Source organism: Odocoileus virginianus, chromosome 22 (assembly GCF_023699985.2).
Source record: "Odocoileus virginianus isolate 20LAN1187 ecotype Illinois chromosome 22, Ovbor_1.2, whole genome shotgun sequence".
NCBI lineage: Eukaryota > Metazoa > Chordata > Mammalia > Artiodactyla > Cervidae > Odocoileus > Odocoileus virginianus.
Window position 1 is genome coordinate 29,287,783 of NC_069695.1, and position 9,469 is coordinate 29,297,251.

The window sequence follows — 9,469 nt, forward strand, 5'->3', positions numbered from 1 at the left end:
ATCTGTCTGACTCCAGCATTTTTTTAAAATCACTTTCTATGTAACAGAAAAAATGCTATTCCCTTCCACTGGTTAATGCAGAGTAAAATGCAGGGCTGTACATTCAAGGTGCAGTGGCTTCCAGATGATTCCTTGCTACATCTTTCAATCCATCCACTGCTCCAACCAAGCTAGGTGAATGTCATGCTTTGTCTTAACCCGTCTTTTGATCTTGATTTTTGCTTAACCTGGAATAGCGTCTTTCCTTGGTACTCTTAACTTAGATGCAGCTTTCTTTAAAGAGCACAATCCCTCCTCTAAACGTCTGCAGTTTTTAAAGACATGGTGGTTTAGTCGCTAAGTCGTGTTCGATTCTTGTGATTTAATGGATCGTAGCCCACCAGGCTCCTCTGTCCATGGGATTCTCCAGGCAAGAATATTGGAGTGGGTTGCCATTCCCTTCACCTTCTGCAATTAATAATGTGCTCCATCACTTAGTTGTGTCCAACTCTTCGTGACCCCATGGACTGTACCCCACCAGACTCCTCTGTCCATGCAATTTCCCAGGCAAGAATACTGGAGTGGGTTGCCATGCCCTTCTCCAGGGGAACTTCCCAACCCAGAGATCGAACCCATGTCTCCTGTATCTCCTGCACTGCAGGTGAATTCTGAGCCACCAGGGAAGCCCCACAATTAATAATGCTTTTAATACTCATTTTCATACATATTTTACGTAGTAAGAGCTTGACAACAATGACTATGCCTTTCCCTTGTTTCTCAAGGGAATCAGCTAAACTTGTGGTTCAATAAATATTTATTAAATTAGTGGTTCAATAAATATTAGTGGTTTAATAAATGTCTATTGAATGAAAGAATAACGTGGATGATTGTGGTGGGTGGCCTAGGGAGAGAATACTCTAAAATATATCACAGAAGTTTCCATTACATGAGATACCTATTTCAATTGAAATACAGCTTGACATCTAATAAGTAGATCTGAAATCTGAGAAATGTGAAGGTGGGGCATTATTCAGTGCTTGGTATTCTGATGGAATTGTCTTTCAATAGCATAAAATTTCATCTCATGTTGTCTATCATAACTGGGATTTCTCAGAAGCGGTTTGAATCAGAATAGGGAAGTCTAGAATTGGGAGTTTAGGTGTCAATTCTTGGGATTGTCCTTATCTTAGAAAGTATAAGTTGGCACCTGTGGCGGACGTGGAGGAAGCGACAGATTTCCTGCACAAGCATGATGAGTTGTGAGCATAGAAACAAAATCTCAAACTTGGCTACTAAACCAAGTGGAAAAGATGCCTTTTGCACATGACAAATCAAGCTGGAAGAAGAATTCAAGATTCATGGTGTCTAGCCAGGCAAGGGTTTTAATATATTTCTAGTATAACATAGGGTAAAACCATAGGTTTTGGGTGTTCAGGTTTAATTTCCGGCTTTCCTACTTCCCAACCATGTGACCTAGAACAACTGGCATAATTTCTCTGTGGTCTATTTTCCTCACTTGTACATTAAGAATAATAAAAATTTGTACTAACTTCATAAGGACTGGACAGATTATGTAAATTGCCTAGCAGGGTACCTTTCACTTAGTAAGAGCTTCATAACTGTTAGTTATTGTATTATTATTTATTTACATATGTTTTTAGTGGCACCTTTTTGATAACAAGGCATTAGTGATATGTCCAGGTTAAAAATATCCACAGTCACATTTTTGAGTGTGTTGTGGCTTGGTTGATTGCGTGCGTGGTAACCCCAAATCAACAAAAAATTTTGGCACAGTTGTTTCATCTATAAAATGGATATATAAAGTTTCATAGACCCCTTAATATTGCCAAGAATCAAAAAGGATAATGCTTGAAAGTTCTTTGGTGGTTCAACAGCTAAGACTCTGTGCTTCCAATGCAGGGGGCCCAAGGTTTGATCCCTGGTCAGGGAACTAGAACCTGCAGGCCGCAGCAAAGGTCTAAGATACCATATGCTACAATTAAGATCCAGCACAGCCAAATAAATAAATAAATATTTTTTAAAAAATGAAATTTCAGAGATCATTGCAGAGATCTCTCATTGAACTACAGTTGAACAAATGCAGGCTTTTTTTAAAAAAATAAGATAATGCTTGGGGATTTGTCCTGTAACCTAAACAGTGCTGTGGTTGTTGTTTAGCTGTATCCGACTCTTTTGGGACCCCACATCGTGGCCTGCCAGGTTCCTCCGTGGTCTTCCCATGTGGCTCAGTCGCAGAGGACCTGCCTCCCACTGCAGAGGATGCTGGTGTGACCCCTGGGTTGAGAAGTTCTCGTGGAGAAGGGAATGGCAACTCACTCCAGTGTTCTTGCCTGGGAAATCCCTTGGACCGAGGAGCCTGGTGAGTTACAGTCCATGGAGTCACAAAGAGTTGAATACGACTGAAGCGACTCAGTAACAACAACAAGGTTCCGCTTTCCGTGGGCTTTCCCAGGTGAGAACGCTGGAATGGGTGGCCGTTTTCCTTCTCCAGGGGATCTTCATGACCCAGGGATCGAACCCATGTCTCCTGTTTCTCCTGCATTGCAGGTGGATTCTTTACTGCTGAGCCGCCAGGGTGGAAAAGGGTTAATCATTCAACAATTCAAGGCTCCTGAGCTGTGTAGGTTCAGACTGAAAAAGAGATGAAACAGGAGCATCTGAGGACTCTGGGAGAGCCTTCCCTGTGGTCTCCCGAGGCTGTCTGTGGTAGCAGGACCCCGATCTGGTCTTCCACCTCCCACGCATGGTCAGCCCGTACATAGGGAATCCACTTCTCTAGTCGGAGGTGCACATTATCAAAGCTCCTGAGACTAATTTACAAAACTGGAATGCCAACTTATTACTCCACCATAAGAAAACACAACTGTCATGCAGGCTGGAATCAGCACTCAGGCATGCCTGTCACATTTTATCCTCATCAGCAGAACTACAGAAAAACCCAAGCTACAGTGAGAAGGGTTTTGGGGGTAAATCTGGAACTCATTCACAGGAAATAGAAGTCTCTGAATGCTGACCTAACACGGTGACTCTTCACAAATGTGTCCGTGCTGCCTAGGAGCTACAACACCTGAAGACGCTCAGCTAAGGTTGCCTCTTCTCCAGTGTGATCTTGAATTACTGCTTACAGCGCTTGCCTCAGTGAGCCCTTGTTTCTGCTGACATGGCTGAGACTAGTCGTTTCCTCTGCAGGATGCTTAACAAGTGAGCTAATAGAAAATAAAAAGAAACTATTTGTGGTTAACATCTCCTCTCCCACTTACATGTCAGGAAAGAGCAGCCAGCATTGTATCAGGTAAATTGTCCTTATGCTACTTCCTCTTCCCCAGGGGAAAGTTCATGTGCAGGAGAGATAAGGGAGATCTAGGCTAAAGGGAAAAAGAGGGAGGTGAGAGACTTCCCTAGTGAAATGCCAACTTATTACAGAACCGGAATGCCAACTTATTACTCCACCGTAAGAAAACACAACTGTCATGCAGGCTGGAATCAGCACTCAGGCATGCCTGTCACATTTTATCCTCGTCAGCAGAACTGCAGAGGAAGGCAAACTACAGTGAGAAGGGTTTTGGGGTAAATCTGGAACTCGAATTACAGGAAATAGAAGACTTACAAAACCTAGTGGAGACTTACAAGACTTACAAAAGCTAGTGGAGGTGATGGAATTCCAGTTGAGCTATTTCAAACCCTAAAAGAAGATGCTGTGAAAGTGCTGCAATCAATATGCCAGCAAATTTGGACAACTCAGCAGTGGCCATAGGACTGGAAAAGGTCAGTTTTCATTCCAATCCCAAAGAAAGGCAATGTCAAAGAATGTTCAAACTACGGCACAATTGTACCCATCTCACATGCTAGTAAAAGTAATGCTGAAAATTCTCCAAGCCAGGCTTCAACAGTATGTGAACCGTGAACTTCCAGATGTTCAAGCTGGATTGAGAAAAGGCAGAGGAACCAGAGATCAAATTGCCAACATCCGTTGGATCATCAAAAAAGCAAGAGAGTTCTAGAAAAACATCTATTTCTGCTTTATTGACTATGCCAAAGCCTTACTGTGTGGATCACAGCAAACTGTGGAAAATTCTTAAAGAGATGAATACCAGACCACCTGACCTGCCTCCTGAGAAATCTGTATGCAGGTCAAGAAGCAACAGTTAGAACTGGATATGGAACAACAGTCTGGTTCCAAATTGGGAACGGAGTACATCAAGGCTGCATATTGTCACCCTGCTTATTTAACTTATATGCAGAGTACCTTATGCTAAATGCCGGGCTGGATGAAGCACAAACTGGAATCAAGGTTGCTGGGAGGAATATCAATAACATTAGATGCAGTTGACACCATCCTTATGGCAGAAAGCAAAGAAGAAATAAAGAGCCCATTGATGAAAGAGGAGAGTGAAAAAGTTGGCTTAAAACTCAACATTCAGAAAATTAAAATCATGGCATCCGGTCCAATCACTTAATGGCAAATAGATGGGGAAAAAATGCAAACAGTGAGACTTTATTTTTTGGGGCTCCAAAAATCACTGCAGATGGTGACGGCAGCCATGAAATTGAAAGATGCTTGCTTCTTGAAAGAAAAGCTGTGACCAACCTAAAGTAAAAGTCACTCAGTAGTGTCCGACTCTTTGCAATCCCTTGGACTACATAGTCCAGGAATTCTCCAGGCCAGAATACTGGAATGGGTAGCCTTTACCTTCTCCAGGGGATCTTCCCAACCCAGGGATCGAACTCAGGTCTCCCGCATTGCAGGTGGGTTCTTTGCCAACTGAGCCACAAGGGAAGCCCTGACCCACCTAGACAGCATATTAAAAAGCAGACATTACTTTGCCGACAAAGGTCTGTCTAGTCAAAGCTATGGTTTTTCCAGTAGTCGTGTATGGATGTGAGAGTTGGACTATAAAGAAAGCTGAGTGCCGAAGAATTGATGCTTTTGAACTGTGGTGTTGGACAAGACTCTTGAGAGTCCCTTGGTCTGCAGGGAGATCCAAACAGTCTATCCTAAAGGAAATCAGTCTGAATATTCATTGGAAGGACTGATGCTGAAGCTGAAACTCCTATACTTTGGCCACCTGATGCAAAGAACTGACTCACTGGAAAAAACCCTGATGCTGGGAAAGATTGAAGGCAGAAGGAGAAAGGGACAACCGAGGACTAGATGCTTGAATGGCATCACTGACTTGGTGGACATGAGTTTTTGCAGGCTCTGGGAGTTGATGATGGACAGGGAAGGCTCGCATGCTGCAGTCCATGGGGTCACAAAGGGTCGGACAGAACTGAGTGACTGAACTGAACTGAGATGAGAGACTTCCCTGGAGGTCCACGCATGCATACCAAAGTCACTTCAGTCGTGTCAGACTCTACGAACTGTAGCCCACCAGGTCCGACTGTCCATCGGATTCTCCAGTCAAGAATGCTGGAGTGTGTTGTCAATTCCTTCTCCAGAAAATCTTCCTGACCCTGGGATCAAACCCATGTCTCTCATCTCCTGCATTGGTAGGCAAGTTGCTTACCACTCGTGCCACATAGGAAGCCCTGTGGCGGTCCAATGGTTAGGATTCTGTGCTCCCATTGCAGGGAGTGTAGTTCCGACACCTGGTCAGGTAATAAAGATCTTGCATGCTGCACACTGTGGCCAAAAAACCAAAAATGAACAAATAAACAAAAAAACCCTAGACACGAGGTGGACAATTGGAGTGCATGTGGGGTACCTATGGATTTCCCAAGTGGTGCTAGTGGTAAAGAACTGCCTGCCAGTGCAGGAGATGTAAGAGACAAGGGTTTGATCTCTGGGTCAGGAAGATCCCCTGGAGGAGGACATGGCAACCCACTCCAGTGTTCTTGCTTGGAGAATCCTATGGAAAGAGGAGCCTGGCAGTTACAGTCCACAGGGTCGCAAAGAGTTGGACACAACTAAAGTGACTTAGCGTGCTCGCATGCACTTGTGTGGGGTACCAGGAATGGGCTCTCAGGCAGCATTCTAAGAATATGGAGAGCCTCTGATGTGTGACACAGGGATGCTGATTGCCTGAACATTAAAGCCTTGAGACCTCGAGACTGTTGGTAAAAGATTCTGTGTCCAGGCTGGGCAGGGGGACAGAGAGCTGCTCTGTAAGCTCAGATGCTGTCAACTGTGTCCTGAGTAGATTGGAGAGCAGGACATACCTGACCGTTTTGGTCTGTCTAAAACCCCAGGGACTCTTCTTGCATGATCTTAGAGAACTGGAGAGATGCCTTCTCCCATCAGTTCAGTTCAGTTGTTCAGTCATGTCAGACTCTTTGTGACCCCATGGACCACAGCACACCCCGCCTCCCTGTCCATCACCAACTCCCGGAGTCTACTCAAACTCATCTCCATGGAGTCGGTGATGCCATCCGACCATCTCATCCTCTGTCGTCTCCTCCTCCTGCCCTCAATCTTTCCCAGCATCAGGGTCTTTTCCAATGAGTCAGCTCTTTGCATCAGGTGGCCAAAGTATTGGAATTTCAGCTTCAGCATCAGTCCTTCCAATGAACACCCAGGACTGATCTCCTTTAGAATGGACTGGTTGGATCTCCTTGCAGTCCAAGGGACTCTCCAGAGTCTTCTCCAATACCACAGTTCAAAAGCATCAATTCTTCGGCCCTCAGCTTTCTTTATAGTCCAACTCTCACATCCATACACGACCACTGGAAAAACCATAGCCTTGACTAGATGGACCTTTGTTGGTGAAGTAATGTCTCTGCTTTGTAATATGCTGTCTAGGTTGGTCATAACCTTCCCCGTCTTTTAATTTCATGGCTGCAGTCACCATCTGCAGTGATTTTGGAGCCTTCTCCCATAACAGACTATTAATAGGGCTAATTTTCAGACCACCAGATATGTATATGAAGACTCATAATTCATTGATATGATTTTACAAACTAAAATGGTATATTCATTTCCATCTTTTGTTGATTTTGAATCTCAATGTAAAGATCTTTGTCCCAATTCTGTGGAGAAAACTTCTTATGGAATGAAAACACAGAGGGAAAATCCCTAATTCTGCCATTCAGGAAAGCACTGTCTTCTGGGGACAGAATACAAATAGTTATGTCATTGGGTCATGAGGATGCTATTGTTAAATGGCATTTCAAAAATTATGTGTAAAGTACATGTGCTCAATTGCTTCAGTTGTGTCCTACTCTTTGCAACCTATAGACTATAGCCCACCAGGCTCCTCTGTCCATGGGATTCTCCAGGGAAGAATACTGGAGTGAGTTTCCATGCCCTCCTCCAGGGGATCTTCCCGACCCAAGGATCGAACCCACATCTCTTGCATTCTTTACCGCTGAGCCACTGGGTATGTAGACATTCATATTTCAGAGTTGGGTGGGAATGTGGGCAAGTCAGTGAGAGCTCCCCAAGAAGAAGACGCCCTTAACTCTTACTGAATGCAGAGAGAAGGTCATGAGTACGTTCTTGAAGGAAGCTGCATTTGACCTTTTTCAAAGAAAGCATAAATGACTTAACTAGGAGGAGGAATTTGCATGTACAAATTCCATTGAGTTTGAATCAACACAAACATTTTGGAAGCGTCTAATTTGAATGAATAAAACCTCTGCAAATATGTATGAAAATGACATTTCCTCAGTGAGATGTTTATTATAGCAGTTTTGTTTTTCTTTTGTGAGGATTCATCCATATTCTCTTATCCAGGCAAGCAGCTGACCAGACACTCATGAGCCAACTGGCTTAGATTATGTGTGTTGCTTCTGATTAGGAAACTGTCCATAGTCTCTTGATCCCCTAGAAGTCTTGAACCTAAAATATTGTGTGTATTTTTAGCAAAGCACTGAAGATATGAGCCAATCAAATCAAACCACTTCCAAATTTATTTACCTGTTAGAGCATAGTGAAATAATTTTTTTTAATCATTATTTATTGATCCATGGCTTTATCTCTCTTTATTGTTCTATCTGTTGAAAGAACTTATGAAAATATAAAACAGTGAAGTATTGTAGAACCTGGAAATTAGCTTTGAAGCTTTTGGGTTCTGTTATGGGACATTTCTCCTTTAATTAATGTCTTTTGAGATTATGATGATGATTTTATTTCTTTAGAAGTATTTATTTTCTCACTTATTTGGGTTTTGCATTGCTAAAAAACCAAAAGTTTAAGAAAAACGTTTGATGGGTGAGCATTCAAAATTGCAGAAGTTAGTGAAGATGAAAGATCCACTTAGAAGTAATCAGGAGAGGGATGTCATCACAAAGGAGTTGATGAGAAGGCAAAGGTGCAGGGTTTGATGAGGTCTTTTGGTTGTTTAGTTTGCTCTCAGATGATCAGGTATTTGAAAACTTTGTGTTTGAATGTTAGTTAGAAGAACACAGGATGAAGATACAAGTGTGGCATATACCTGTGATATCTGAGAAGACTATCAGAAGGTCCAGACAGAGCCAGGAAGTGCTTTAGAAAAATGCTAAGAAAAATGTAAAATGTGCATTTAAGGTCTGTTTGGAACAAGAAAAAAAGTTCAACTTACATTTTTGTCTTCTGAATCAAGAAGGCCTCTGAATGCATAAAAGCTGCCTCCTTCATCAGGGCAGAGCCTACAGTGAACATCTTACCTAAAACACATTCTGTGGTCTCTCTGATTCCTTTTTGTTCTCCTCTTATTGGTATTAAGTTAAACTAATGAAAATGTACCTCCAAGATGGGACTTCCCAGGTGGTGCAGTGGTGAAGTTTCCATCTGCCAGTGCAGGAGCCTCCAGAGAGGCGGGTTCGATCCCTGGCTGGGAAGATCCCCTGGAGTAGGAAATGACAACCCACTCCAGTGTTCTTGCCTGGCAGATTCCCATAGACAGAGGAGCCTGGTGGCCGACAGTCCATGGGGCTGCAAAGAGTTGGACACAACTGAGTGACTGAGCACAGGCACTTACCTCCAAGACGGACCGAATTCAGGGCGATGAGAAATTGCAAGTTTGAGACTTCTTTGCCATTGGCGTCCTAGGTATGATACACAGAAGTAACCATGGTGGGGCATGGGGAGCAGTGTGGGCCACGGACGTGAAGGGGAACTGCAAAATGAGGAGGGTCACGTCCCCAGGCATCCTTGGCCAGGGGTTTCTCCAGGGAGGAGGGAGTGTGCACACAACTATTTATGTCTAAGTGAAGGGTCCTTTTGTTTGTTTGTTTGTTTTAGCACTTTTTCATGCAGTTTATTTCCATGAATAGTAGAGTTGTCCATTTCAAAGTTAAGTCAATAGAGGGACTTCCCTGGTGAACCAGTGGTTAAGCCTCTGTGCTTCCAGTATAGGGAACATGGGTTCAATCCCCATTCAGGGAACTAAGATCTCACATGCCCTGTGGCATGGCCAAAAAAGATATATTAAAGAAAATAAATAAAAGTTAAGTCAATAGAAATGGCATTTCCCTCAAGGTAGTCTATGGCATTTCTCTTAGTGATTCAGACAGTAAAAAATCTGCCTGCCATGTGGGAGACCTGAGTTCA